Source organism: Nelumbo nucifera, chromosome 6 (genome assembly GCF_055504915.1).
Source record: "Nelumbo nucifera cultivar China Antique chromosome 6, China Antique-T2T, whole genome shotgun sequence".
In the NCBI taxonomy this organism is placed as follows: Eukaryota; Viridiplantae; Streptophyta; class Magnoliopsida; order Proteales; family Nelumbonaceae; genus Nelumbo; species Nelumbo nucifera.
In genome coordinates, this window is record NC_142654.1 from 25043726 (window position 1) to 25058315 (window position 14590).

The window sequence follows — 14590 nt, forward strand, 5'->3', positions numbered from 1 at the left end:
AGAAACTCAACTACAATAATGGGGGCGGACCAAGTTAGAAACTTAGAATAGAAGTTATTAAGAAAATATAAAGTCAAACTGTATTAGAGAAAGAAGGCTGAAATTTGTATATTTCAAGAAACCTTCTAATCTGAGTAAAAAATGACACCTAATTCTAATTGTAATTGGTTGCCTATTTGGTGTAAAAGAACATAGAAATTAAGCTTTTCTTTAAGTTTTTCTAAAAAAATTCCTTGTCTATTTGTCTTACGATACTTGCCATTAATGTTATTCCTAACTAGAATAATAGAAATTAAGTTAGGTTGTAATTAGAATAGAGACAACTTAGTTAAGTAGGAACTAAGCAGGTTGTAACTGCTAAGTAGGAAGTAGGAACTAACTACTAACTACTAAGTCGGTTCAGTTCGGGTTGGTTTCGGTTTTCACACAAAAAAACTGATACCGACTCGAACCATTGGTTTATGATGTTTTACAACCCGAAACCGACTGGTACTGAAGATAACCCGGCCGACTCGGGTTGGGTCGATCCGGGTTGGTCGATTTGGTCGGATTGAGCCTTCTTATGAACAGCCCTACTTATCACATGAAACCTCCCCTGTAATTTCTAACAGTTATGATTTAGCACCCTGCTTAATGTTAATAGCATTGTATCCCCCTGAACTTTGTGAAATCGTTGCATCTATACCCCCACTATTATCTTGATCTGATCAAAAGCAGAACAATTTTTAAAATATCCAATTTCTTACCCTAATGTTAGAGTTCCTTTTAAGGAACTACCCTTAATGGGTACTAGGAGTATTAGAAAAGGGTTTCTAGCAGATAAGGGCAACTATTTGCCCTGAATATCAATAAAAAAGTATTAATTTTATAAAATATCAAAAAAGGGCATTCGAACTGTTCATCGTCTTCCTCTTTCTCTGCCTATATTCATGCCAACCATTTCAACGGGTAAACGGCAGCCCGCGCTGGCTTCATTCCCTGCAAATCCAGAACCAAGGCTGTCGTCTCCAGACGCCAGCCCGCGTTGGTTTCAACATCTTCCTCTTCTTCAGCCTGTATTCATGCCAGTCATGAGGGATTCCGTCTCAAACATTGCCGGTTCAGCCATGGCCAGGGTGGACATGACCAAAGAGCAGGTTCGTTTGTTGCTTTTTCTATCTACATTGTCTAATCGATAGGAAAGCAAGATGATCGGTATCGGCGATAATCAGCAGCAGCTGGGTGATAGTAACAGAGGAGGCAGTGGTAGAAACGCAGGCAACACCGGTTTGGCGTCTGGAGACGACAACAGAGGAGGTAATGGTAGAAATGCAAGCAACACCAGTCTGACGTCTGGAGATGACGGCCTAGGTGCTGGGTTTGTAGGGAATGAAGCCAACGCGGGCTGTCGTTTACCGGTTGAAATGCCTGGCATGAATACAGGCAGAGGAAGAGGAAGAGGAGGACGATGAACAGTGCGAATGCCCTTTTTTGATAATTATCTCGCAAAATTATCTTATTTTAGTTATTTATAAAATTATTACTTTTTATTGATATTTAGGGCAAAAAGTTGCCCTTACCTGTTAGAAACCCATTAGAAAATTAACTTGCTCATCCCTACCGTTTAGAGATTGATTTAAATTATCCTTAACTTTTCTAACAATTGACTAAACATTTCCATGCTGTTAAGGTTTGTTAGCGTTTCATTACAATCCATTCCCATGTCACACCACGTGACATAAATTTTTTTTTAAATCATATATTACCTTTTTATGTGTCAATTTTGCCCTCCATTATTCTTTAAATTTTTAAATCTAAATAAGTTTCTAATTATTTACAGATTTCAAGAATTGATGTGGAAACTCTAACAATTTAGAAGATGAAACCCATGAAAAACAAGGTTGTTTGTACAAATTCAAACAGATCTGAACCCCCATCTGGAAAACTGTTCAGCTTTTGGGTTAACGATTCAATTGGAATTTTATTGTTTGGGGTTGATGAGAAGGGAGGATGCCCTGGCCCATTTTATGAATTTTATTGTTTGGGGTTGTCAATTGTTCATCTTTTATTTTATGGAATATGGTCATACAAAAAAAAAAATTGTTGGACAATTTTGATACATGACAGCCTGAAGTTTGTCCATGAATTTTGTCTGTATCACCTCTTTTCACTGGACAAAGCTTTCATCTCAGTGGCCTTGGACCACAAATGGTAAAAAGATTCATTCCAAATGACCTTCTTATCTTTCTATTTTAAAATTTTGATTAAAAGGGATTTAAGGAGATAGAAGGTCTAGGACCTATGAAATTAAAATATATTCTGTAGTTCTAGCTACAAGAGCCAAAGCCTATAATGAGGATCCTATTAAAGAATAACGTCAATCCAAATGTATTATGTACAAGGTCTCGCACCTAATTGTTTCAACCACTTAATTAATTAGTAGCCTAGCAAATACAATATTCTTCTTCGAACCTTGAATTTCAGTTGTCTAATATCACTTGAATCACTGTTACAATAATATGTTTTAATTAAAGAGTTATTTTGAACCAGAATGAAAATGCAACCAGGGGAGATCTGTCAAGAAAGATGGAACAGCTTCAATCAATGCAACCAAAGCAAAATTAAGATTTTGTCCTGAACATGCAATAAGGGTAGTTCAGTAACAAATCAAACAAACTTTTTCATATTAAGTTTTACTTTATGTTGCTTAATAAAAACATGATTTTGCCCAAATACCTACTTTAATTTACAATTTTTCTCTCATAATGGAGGGGGTTAAATTAATAATAAAGGTATTTTGGTTACAAAAGTATTAATTCCAAAAATTCTAAGGTGCATTCAGCCTTATGTATGGATGTAGATATCTTTCTTTAATGTTTTGTGATGCATGCAGTCCTACTTCTAGGTAATATTATGTGGGCATGATTTTCTTGGAAAGCAACACCAAGAAAGGGATTAAACACAATGGTTTACCTATTAGACCCCGTCTCTGAATATGATTCCGGATCGAGTAGGCACATTTGGTGAATTCACTGAGTTTACATCTCCACCTTACAACGCCCCACAGCATATTCCCGCTGTGTATTAGGAACATCTCCCGATGATAATACCAGTTTCAATGATGTTATCATTGGAAAATGTTTCCAATACATGGCGAGAATGTGCTGTGGGGTGGCCCCTTGTAGGGCGGATACATGATCTCGAACACACTGTAAGTATGTAGTAAATTTTAGGACACCTGTTCCATAAATACCCCCAATCTGGCTCTTCTATGATTCTAATTTTTTATATGGGTTAATTAATAAAATTTAAGTGGCAACATCCACCTGGAATAAAGCTTGGGTTAAAAATAATCCCCTCCCTCGCTAATGAGGCTACAATTTCTTTTTATTTTCAAAATGGAATGGATTTTCTGCTTTCTATCTAAGGTAATGGCTAAAAAGAAAAACATATGTACAAGTTATGCATTTTGTGATTACTTTGGGTTGCAACTTGGGTGGGTTCAAGTTAATTAAGCACTTACCAAAATTTGAATGGCCCCAGCCAGGATGCTATGTAAATTGTTCAAGTTGGGTTGTTGTTAGGTATATAGGTGAGCATGGGTCAATTCTATTCAGTTTCAACTTTCAAGGCAGTACATGGAACTTACTCTACAAGGGTTGGTTCCAAGTTTTTAGAACTAGAACATATCCTATTAAGATCGGTCTAAGGTTAGTTATAGTCTTGGTGGTTTTAGGGTTGGTTGCAGAGTCTATCCATGGAACTTATTCTTTCTTTACCCTCTTCCCCAAAAATGGAACCTGTTTTTGAAAAAATTGATTTTCAATAATAATAATAATAATAATAATATAGTTAAAATTTATATTTCCTTTATCGGCTAATTTGATTAGATTTCGTAATTTAATCATTATGATTTAAATTTTGTAAATATTATCTTTTTCATTACTTATTATACACATTCAAACATTAAATTGAATAAAAATGATCAAATCACTTAAGCTACTCAATGGTCAATGAGACCATTGTCTTTGTAACATGAGTGCCTAGGTCCAAATATTTAGATGGTCAAAATATTTTGGGACTTATTTCAAAGTAAATTTAATTCCAAGGCCACTTCCACCGAGCCCAACCATGGTTGATTTGGGTAAGGTAAACCCCTTGACCCTAGAACCAGCCTAGGTGGGGTTCACTTCCAAGAATTTGGAACCATACCCTACCCAGTTCAAGGTTGGTTCCATTTGACTCTGATTAGAATCTACCAATTTGCCAACTACTGATTAGAAATGGATGTGTTGGACACTTAAACTTGATTTGTGAAATAGTTTAAAAAAGAAAATATTCTATTGCAAATTAAAATTGAAGAATTGCACATAAACAAAATAATATTTAACTAATTTCTTAAAAGTAATTGATGCTATTCGATGATTATTTCCTTGGAAATTAATCTTGAAAAGGGTCATCAATTCGACAATAATATCTCATTGGAGAGACCCATCAAAACGTGGGTTCCCCATAAATATTACATCAATATTAAATGTAAAGTTTTTACACTGATTATCCAAGTAAAATTTTACACTTTTCCACCCATCACATTTTTCAAAAAGCACAACGGTCACTTTCACGGTTCAGTAGTGTATTTTTATATTTTTACACTGATTATAAAACTCTAATTAATGTTATCTCTTTATATTGCTGTTGAATTTTGTATTTTAAATTTCAGTTGTAACAAAACTTTCATTTCATCAGGCAATCTCCTATTTTCTTGGCTCGAGTTCTTCACTCACAACATGCATGGGGGAGACCTCCCGGGATCTTATTCGTGTGGCACAAGGAAATAGTGAGTTGGTTGTAAACCCAACTCAAAAACTTTGATATAGCTCAGTATCGAGAGAAACCCACCACATCAACTATAAGTTCAACCTGTTCTATGAGCGTCGAAGTTTAATGATGTCAGATATCTCTCTCTCTCTCTCGTCATATATACGATTCGATCCAAACATAGATGATGGTGTGGTAAGATGGACCAAACGCTACGTTTGCATTGGGTAATTGTTTTTTTTTTTTTTTTTGGGGGGGGGATTATCAATTAATGGTCGGTATTTTTGATGGTTCAGGAGACAGCAGTGTCGTTGTCCATCATACTCATATATGGTGCACCGAAAGGTACACCACCATAAAACCTTAACAAGTTGTCACCACTCAACTGCAGCATAGCTTATAAACATACAATGATACAAACCAGAGCAGAGCACTTGACAAGACACATCATCGTCAGCGGTCAGCATTTCCTTTACTTAATAAGTTTCTACTGAAAATGTTGAGACAACGTTTATGGTGTCGCATTAATACTGATCGATCAAGGCAAATTTACTAGACCCACATAATGCTTTGACGCTATTGACAGCTGCCACAGAGAAGAAGTTAGGTTAATTGGGTTCGATTAGATTTTATTGCAGAGTTCAAGCAAAATATAATAATATATAGCTTACGCATTAGCAGTCAATGACTCGATTCCTTTGCTAATATCAGATATCAGTTGAGTTGTGCCTGGAATTCTTTGTTGAACCCTATTCCATATGTTGTGATGACCCGCATTAGTGTCGATCCATTTTCGACTTCACTTCTTGTTTTCGTGCTTATATTCTTCAATACTCTTACTCCACCACCTCGCTTAACTTAACCGTCAGAATCTCTCCCCCTAGAATCATACACAAACTACACAGAGAGACTTCTAACATCTTTTCGTACGTGCTTATAAAATATAAATGAGACCCTCAAGCAAATCACCTTCGCAATTCCCAAACTACCCTCGATACCATCTTTAGTAACATCACTTCTTGTTTCTGTAGTGATGGATTTGGGTCTTTTGGTTTGCCCTCCCGCAAGCAACAATATGCTTGTTGTACACAAGGGTTTTTAAAAGATTTCCACGTAGAAAGGAAAGAAGAGGAATAGTAAATTATGTTCCAAAAAAATATTGTATTCCAATGAAACTTTGACCGGTTGATCAAATACTTTGTATAAATTTATCATGTGAGCTTGATGCTTGGTCGCCCAAATGATGAACAAGAGCTCTTTCTGGGATCCTCTTTTATTACTGAAGATTTCTTTTCACTCTCTGCTGCAACAGTGTCACATGATCATCAGAGAATGAGTGTGCTCAAACTCAAAGTACTGAGCAACTTTTTAACTTTTTGAACCACCAATGAGTGATAATTAAAGGAAACGATTGCTTACTCAGTTACTTGTTGCATCGACCGGCTCTCGATCGGTGACAGCCAGCTAGAGAGAGACGAGCAGCGGCAGTGCAGGCATGGCCCGACCACAACTGAAGAAAGACGCAAGAGAGACTGACCTTTAGGCTACAAAATACATGAATCTCGTATCAACTTAGCAAGGGGCTTCACGTCATTGCCACGGCCAATGTCTGGAAAAAGGAGAGAGCACTCCGACATCCTTTAATTTAACGGCGACAAAATTGACGGTGACAAAATACTTAAGGAATCCCAAATGGCCAAATCTCTCTCTTTCTCTCTCTCTTTGGCACCCGTGATAGAGGTTGCTTTTTGAGTTAGCAATGACGACAATATAGGTTGCTTTAGAGTGATATAACAACGACAAAAGTGCTTCTTCTCTCTCCTCTCTCTCTCTCTCCCCCCATGTATAAGATGTAATTATATATATAAGTGAGCTCAACAGACTTACGAGATCATCAAGGAGAGAATAGAAGCGGTTAACATGTCTTTTCTTGAAAATAACATTGCACGAATACGCACGCAAGAAAAGATTAGAAGAGTGGACAGGATGCCATGAACTCAGACTCATCACAATGAGATAATTGCTAAAATCATGAGAGTTTGAACGAGAGAAAATTCCTGTATGGAAGGAAACTAATTAATCCTACGTTTATTTGAAAGAACCAACCATGAGCTTAGAATACTTGTTTGGCAGATACAATCACCACGATCATCTCAGAGTCAGTTATTTCATCCTGGGCCGGGTCTTGTATCGAGTATCGCGCAATTAAGTAGAGATTGTTGGGATTTAGATATTCAGTCATCCACCTCTCAACTCTCACAAGAGGGGACCAGCTTTGGGCAACGGACTTCTTTATCGGGGTTTAGACTTACTGAACATAGCATGACTGAGAAAGAGTTTTTCTTTACTGAGAGTGGACTAGTCTATGTATATAAAAAGCTACTAGCTAGGATAGCAGATCTGTTCCAAGTTGGATCACGTCACATGTAGCTCGTCCAAATGATAATACTTTCTCAGCTTTTTAATTAATTGAAACCTCCAGTATAGCAGATGATTTAGTTTACAAATTCTATTTAATGCACCAACTTAGCCTTGATTTATTAGATAAAGCAAATTTATAAATTAATCGAATGAATGTTCTACTTGTTCTGAGTATCTAGTTGGTGATAAAATACTTTAGCTAGCTAGTCTGTTAATTGATTTACTTACTGTACCAGTCTTGTGATAGAGAGATCTAGAGAGAGAGATACTTCCTGAAAACCAATTACATTAGAGAGGTTAAAACAAGACAATTGAGGTTGAGAAAATCAATTAATCTGTTGGGTTGGGGTTAAATTTTTTCAAGTGTTTACAAAGAGAGAACCATTAGTAGTTAACGTGATGCCACCCTTCTGAAGTGCAACAAGACGTGGAAAACAACAATAATGAAAGTCACGATAGAAGACTGAAGTAAAGTTTCAGTTCCAAGTTCTGCACAAGGGAGAAGGTTTACCCAGTGCGATCACTCTCGTCTTATCATCATTTTTACTGCTGGAATCTCTCATCTGACAATTCGATAACAAAATCTTGGAAACTGCCAGCCAAGATAGAAATTTCTGAGAGACACTTGTATGTACCAACCATTTAAAAATAGACATTTGCTTCTCGGGATGCTGGAATTGGGATCACTCCATGCACATTATCTCCTGTAAATTCAAAAGCTTTCAGAAGGGAGGGGGCTCACAAGTCCAGGTAGGTGGTCCTTGATTCAAATTGTATTTTGTTCAGCAATGCAAGTTTTGATTGATTATTTCACAACTGCCACATGTGTTCATCACATCAAGTGGACCATCTTCATTCTTCAGCAATTCATAGAGGCAATAGTGCAAACGAAACACCACTTTGTTTATGCAAACCTTATACAAAGGGCACATGACATAGGGTTAGCTTAGATTACATGCAAACAAAAAATCTGAGGGAGCTGAAGAAACAAGCTGTGGAATGACGCTTAAGACACCAACTTCGGCTTGTTCTTGTTGCATCCCTTCGTACAAGCATGCTAAACATTAATGAGCAACCACTCTCCGGATCACCCTCAAGAGCATAAAGCCATAAACAAAACAAACGAAGGATAAAATAAAAAGGAAATTAGTTAATAAGAAAACACAAGTAGCCAGGATTCCTTGCAGAAGCTGGCATGCAGATGCAATGGCAAGAATGGTACTTGTTAAAGGAGAAATATAAAAATAACAGTAAAGGGTTTGTGAATGTTGGCACATGAAGAACATTAAGGACAGGAATATACTTACAGAGGTAGTCTCCATCTCTTGGTAGCTGAAGCTCAAGGGTTCAGATTTCAGAATCTATTTGCGCCCCAAAGAGGGAAGGAGTGAGGCTGTCAGAGCATGACCTAGCTAGGGTGCATCTTAAAATATATTACTTGGGTATCCATCCAACGCTAGATCATGCTGGCAGCTTCACTTATTCCCTTATGGGGCTCTGCACAACACTGAAGTCAATTTCTCCTCCTTGGGTCTCTCATGAGATAGATGAGAGAGAAAAATGGGTGGGTGCAACTTCTCATCCACCAACATTTCAAATAGCATAGAGAAAATGGGAAAAACCATTGATATATCAAGAAAGCATCACCCATATTGTGTGGGGGAAAAAAAGAGAGAAACTGAGAAACCCCCTTTTCGAGTTAAGATGATTTTCTTAGTTAAACCCTGGTCTACCTCCCTTAGCAAGGAGAAGATGGATAACAGGAAGGACGAATGGAAAAACATTTTTTTTAAGATTTTTATTCCTAAATCTTCAAAGAAGTTTTTCTTTTTATACTTTGGATGTAGAACCTTTCAAAAAAAGTTGTAAAAAACCTGATGTAACTTCGATACAGAGAGAAGACAACATGAAAGAACTAACCATGGAAGCTCTATGCCCTAGAAGAAATGGAAAGGCTATAACAGTGAAGAGAATGGTTGTGTAACCAGTTAAAAAAGATGAAGAAATTAAAATAGGGTGAAGATGAAGAGTGCAAAAGTGGGTGCACCTCACCAACGTATGTATAAAAAAAAAAAAAAATGTAAAGGAGAAGATAAGGTGTTTCATCACGACCACAAAGATGGAGTAGCAGAATAAAATAGACAAAGGATATGAGAAGAAACGGGGATGAGCACTCTCAAAGGATAAAGCGTGCAAGTAAAGAAATATATATAAGAGAAGTCTTAAAAGCTAAAGAAAACAAATAAATCCTAAAACAAAGAAACCCTAATTAAGAGAAGTCGGCATGCTACATGACAACACCCACTTGGTGGGTGTTATTTATAGAGCGAGAGGTGAGAGTTGAAACAACGTAAACTAGAGAGAGAGTGAGAGAGAGAGAGAGAGAGGTCACTGATGAGTCATAAAAAAGCAGCATGTGGGGTTGAGAGAGACGGAGAGAGAGAGAAAGAGACTCGTCCAGATAAGCTAGGTAGGTAGTAGTAAATTATAGGCTGAGTTATAATATGGAATAGGGTCAGAGAAAAGAAAGCATAGGGCGGCATGACAGGAAAGTGGAGGTGGAGGATGCATCAAGAGAGGAGCTGGAGAGTAGAGGGTAGGAGGTAGGGAGAAGAGAACCGTACCAAATTTTTCGAGCAGAAGGTTCTCAGGGAGTGCAATTATTGGGTTGAAATTTCAAATTTACACATTATCGATGCAAATTGGATCAGCCGTTTGAGAGGCCCAGCAAGCCCCAGTCCCCAACTGTCCGTTTCAGGGCTCAGTTGGGCTCTATTACCTGGCTGTGTTGTTCCTGTCTCATCTCAAAAAAAAAAACTCCAATCTAACGATTTGAGCAGATCCAGCCGTCTCTCCCTCTCTCTAGATGCCTAGGAGCAGCTAATAGGGGATGACAGTGTGGTCAGTTGCTAAGGAGGCTCGTGAGTGAATACACAGAAGTGCATTAATTTAAAGTTGAATTTGTACAAGATGGGTTTGCAAATTAAGACAACTTTTTTTTTATAGAAAATTAAGACAACTTACATAAATGATCCTTTGACTTAATTAACAGTTAATACCCAACCTTCCTATACTAATTAACCATGCCTTGTAGCCTTACGGGTGCTACAACTTAAAACTAGTGATTTAAGAGTTCCCCCATGCCTGCTGTGCTGCCCGCTTTCACCTTAGCTGTTCATTTGTATATTGATCTACTCTCCAGAGTCTACAATAATGTCTTGATTCAAGACAAATAAATGGCTTTAAACTTTCAAGGAATTGTCCAAAATTAAATCAGTTAAATCATGTTTGATTCAATTCTTTTTTTTTGTTTTTACTTAATATAAAATTCTAAAATGGATAAGAATGGGTAAAAATGGATAAAATGAGAAAATATTCTATTAACCTAATGCATTTTTCCTTAAAAATGATTTTTTTAAAATTTATAAGTGTCCTCTATAAAAATACAATTGTAAAAGTGATTTTATAAAAGTGTTTTTACAAAAGTGATTTTATAAAATTATTTCCGTAAAAGTGATTTTACAAAAATGTTTTCATAAAAGGGTTTTTATTAAAGTGTTTTCGTGTAAAAGTCCTTTCATAAAAGTACTACGGTAATTTCCTAATGGTAGCAGCTTTATAGGCTGGGTTTCCTCAATGAATGAAAATGAGTAAGATGGGATATGATTATTTTTCATACTGCAGGTTACTTCAATTCTTGTGCTATGAGTAGACCTATTCATGGGCCGGGTGGCCCGTCGGTAGAAAATAGTGATGCATACCAAGGTTCATTCGCTCTTCCCTCACTCTGTCAAACAAGATGCTGCTGCCAAGATCGTTGTTAGTGGAGAACCCTGATGGGATAGCAAGTTTCATCCAATCCAGTTAAACAGGAGTTCTCTCTCTCTCTTCCCCCATCCCTCATGGTCGCTCATTCAATTTTCTTTTATTCTTTGGGTTTCTCAGAAAACAGGGGTTCTTCCTCCCTATGCTTTATCAACACAAATTCAGCACCGGCAAACATAGTCACACGAACTCAGCACCAGTGACCATCTTTCTGTTAGGTCGGCAACAAGTCGGGCTTTAGGCTCGGGCCCGTGCTGTGGTCTTTTTATTAGGGCCGGGATCGGGCTCAAGTTGTAGGCGTGTTGGTCGGACTGGGCTTGGGCACGGGCCTACGAAAATCCTGTTTATGATGAGTAAAAGCCTGATCCGGCCTGGCCCATGAACAGGTCTACCTATGAGTTGATTTTTCATTCTAAAAGAATGTAGCACATGACATGACAAAAATTTTGTAACCAAACACTAATGTTATTCATTCTTGCCCAAAATGAACAAGAATTAAAAGAATGAGGCCTGAACCAAACATGACCTTAATGTTTGCAGATGATATTCTTATTTTTGGAAGAAGTAATAAAGAAGAAGCCATCCGATTCAAAAACATCCTCCTTCATTTTGGAAGCCATTCGGGTCAAAACTTAAATTTTAGCAAATCATCCATCCTATTCAGCTCAAATGTCCATCGAAGAAGAAGTTTGATCGCCAATACACTTGGAATCTATGAATGGGAAAGAAAATTATTTGGGTGCCCCTTTGCTTTTAAATGGAGGAAAGACTGCTGCTGCTTGAAATTTTGTAGTTGAGAAGGGTGGAAATAAACTGCAAACCTGGAAGGCAAATTGCCATTCTCATTCTGGTCGTGAGATAATGGTTTATATCTACAATTTCCTCCATCCCATCGTATTTCATGGCTATCAATAAGCTCCCTCTTGCTAGCTACTTGCATGAAGTTAAACTTCACAGCCCAGGATTTCTGGTGGGGCTTCTCTCAAGGACAAAGCTACATGTGTATCTCAAGAGTTGGAAATGTCTTGTTAAAAGCAAGGAAATGAAGATTCTTCTACTTCTTTTTGGAGTGTTTCTAAAAAATCTACAAACTCCTCCGTTTGGAATTGTATCTTGGACATACGAAAGGAGCTAATCAAGGGAGCCCGACTCATTATTTCAAATTTCAAATGGATGATGGGATAAGACCCTTGGCTCTCTCAACCTATTCCAAGGTCAAATTTAGAGGTCTCCAATTCTAAATTCGAATAGGCTCAATGGAACAATTAAGTTTTTCATTATCCAAAATTTCGATAATGAAGTTGCTCAGCAGATTCTCAATATTAATTGATCGAGCTCCCCTTGAATCCTCTCCAGCACCAAGACAGAATCTGTTGGACGCTCACTCTTGTGCCTTAGCACGACGACTTTTACAATGTCAAATTCTTGACCAACCAACCAGAGGGTCCAATCCCTTTGAACAATTCTCAAGCTAGTTCAGCTTCGGGTCTTGGCATTGTGATTATTAGAATTAATCATACTGGTGGTTTCCTCTTTGCTCGGGCTATTAGTACTAAGTGCACAGACTCGGATCTTACAGAAGCTATCAACTCCAGATCGAGCTGGTTTACTCTTGGCTCGCGATTTGGGTGCCACTCATCACATTCACCTCGAAGGAGATGCTCAAAAGGTACCTGATGAGGGCAGATTTGGCCCTCCAGTGAAATTGCGACATGTGGCACCTCGTGACAACTAGGCAAGTCCCCAGGCAACAACTTACCAAGTTGGTCCCCCCCCGGGCACCGGTCTGGCTGGCCTGGCGCGACCTGGCGCGGCCTGCGCGCGACCTGGTGCGACTTGGCGCGGCCTACGCGCGACCTGGCGCGGCCTGCGCGCGACCTGCGCGACCTGGCCGGATCAGCCTGCCACATGCGCCAACCTGGCAACCTGGCCCGGACACAGGCGCCGACCTGGCAATCTGGCCCGGACACAGGCGCCGACCTGACAACATGACCCGGACACAGGCGCCGACCTGATGACCTGACCCGGACACAGGCGCCGACCTGGCAACCTGGCCAGACACCGACCCCCCGACTAACACAGGCGCCGACCTGGCAACCTGGCCGGACACCGACCCGCCGACTGACACAGGCGCCAACCTGGCAACCTGGCCCGGACACCGACCCGCCGACTGACACAGGCGCCGACATGGCAACCTGGCCCGGACACCGACCCGCCGACTGATAGGCGCCGACCTGGCAACCTGGCCCGGACACCGACCCGTCAATTGACAGGCGCCGACTTGACAACTTGGCCCAGGCGCCGACCTGGCCGCCTGGCACAAGCGCCAGCCTGACAACCTCGAGGAGTTCATCACCGTACCCCGGTTCTGACGGGATATGACGTCTTACCATTTGAAGTCTTTTCACCCACCTAACCCGCGAGGGCACCACTATATAAGGACTCCGACCCCCAAAGCCAGAGGGGAAGAAAAAGCGTATGGTAACCCCCACTCTCTAGCTCTCTCATTTCTCTCCAAGCCCTCTGTAATCAGAATGCTAACTTAGGCATCGGAGAGTCCCCGCCGGGAAAATACCCCCGGGTCCTCTGATTCAGTTCCCGCAGGTACCTCAGCTCCCGCCGTCTACAAAGGAGAGAAAATCACCTCACGCGAGGGGTAGTCGGGTAGCGCTGCACCAGGGAGCTCCGCCATCCTCTGAGTTGCAGACCGCCTAGGAGCAAGTCAAGTGACGAGTTCGCCACCAGGGAGCACTACCAGGCAGTTCGCCGTCAGGCAGTTCGCCACCAGGCAGTTCGCCACCAGGGAGCACTACCGGGCAGTTCGCCACCAGGGAGCACTGCCGGGCAGTTCGCCACCAGGCAGTTCACCATCAGGCAGTTCGCCATCAGGCAGCGCCACCAGGGAGCACTACCAGACAGTTCACCACCGGGCAGTTCGCCACCAGGGAGCATCACCAGGCAGTTCTCCCCTAGGAAGTTCGCCACCAAGTAGCTCATCACCAAGGCACGTCACCACCAGGTCAAACACGAGGTACTTAGCCAAAAAAATTTTACACATCCCAAAAAATGGTACGTGACCAAAAATGGTTACATCAATTGGCGTCGTCTGGGGGAATACGCTACGAAAAGCTAAGTTCTCATCCTACAAAAGCTAAGTTCTCATCCTACCAAAGCTAAGTCCTCACTTTTTTGAAGATATCACTTTATAGTTTACATTTTTTATGAACTCAAAAACTATGCAGGGGGCTAACAGACTAAGTAGCTCTACCAACCTTACTTTCGATTCAAATGATGCCTCATCAGTCCTCTCCGCAAGGTCCCCCTACAAAGATGAGCTCTTCGTGGCTTCCACGGGAGTTGACGGCCAACAGACTACATAGGCGCCCTTACCGGCCGAGCCTTCCAAGGCTCCCGTGTGAGCTGGCAACCTAAAGTTAGTAGTGCTGCCCCCGAAGGTCGAGCCCCTAGTAGCTTCTTGTAGGAGTGGGTGACCGGCATTACAAAGCTGATGTAGAACAATCATAGCTCGACACCTCACAGGCAAAGC

The 14590-nt window shown here is 40.3% G+C and overlaps 1 long non-coding RNA gene across 1 annotated transcript; it reads right to left on the reverse strand.

Annotated features, from left to right (window-relative positions):
* Positions 1 to 7484: 7484 nt before the first annotated feature.
* On the reverse strand, positions 7485 to 9587 carry LOC104598675 (uncharacterized). Its single transcript, XR_735421.2, has 2 exons — positions 8526 to 9587; positions 7485 to 8310 (listed from the first exon to the last, which is right to left on the reverse strand). It is a non-coding gene; the product is annotated as an uncharacterized LOC104598675 (long non-coding RNA).
* Positions 9588 to 14590: the final 5003 nt, after the last annotated feature.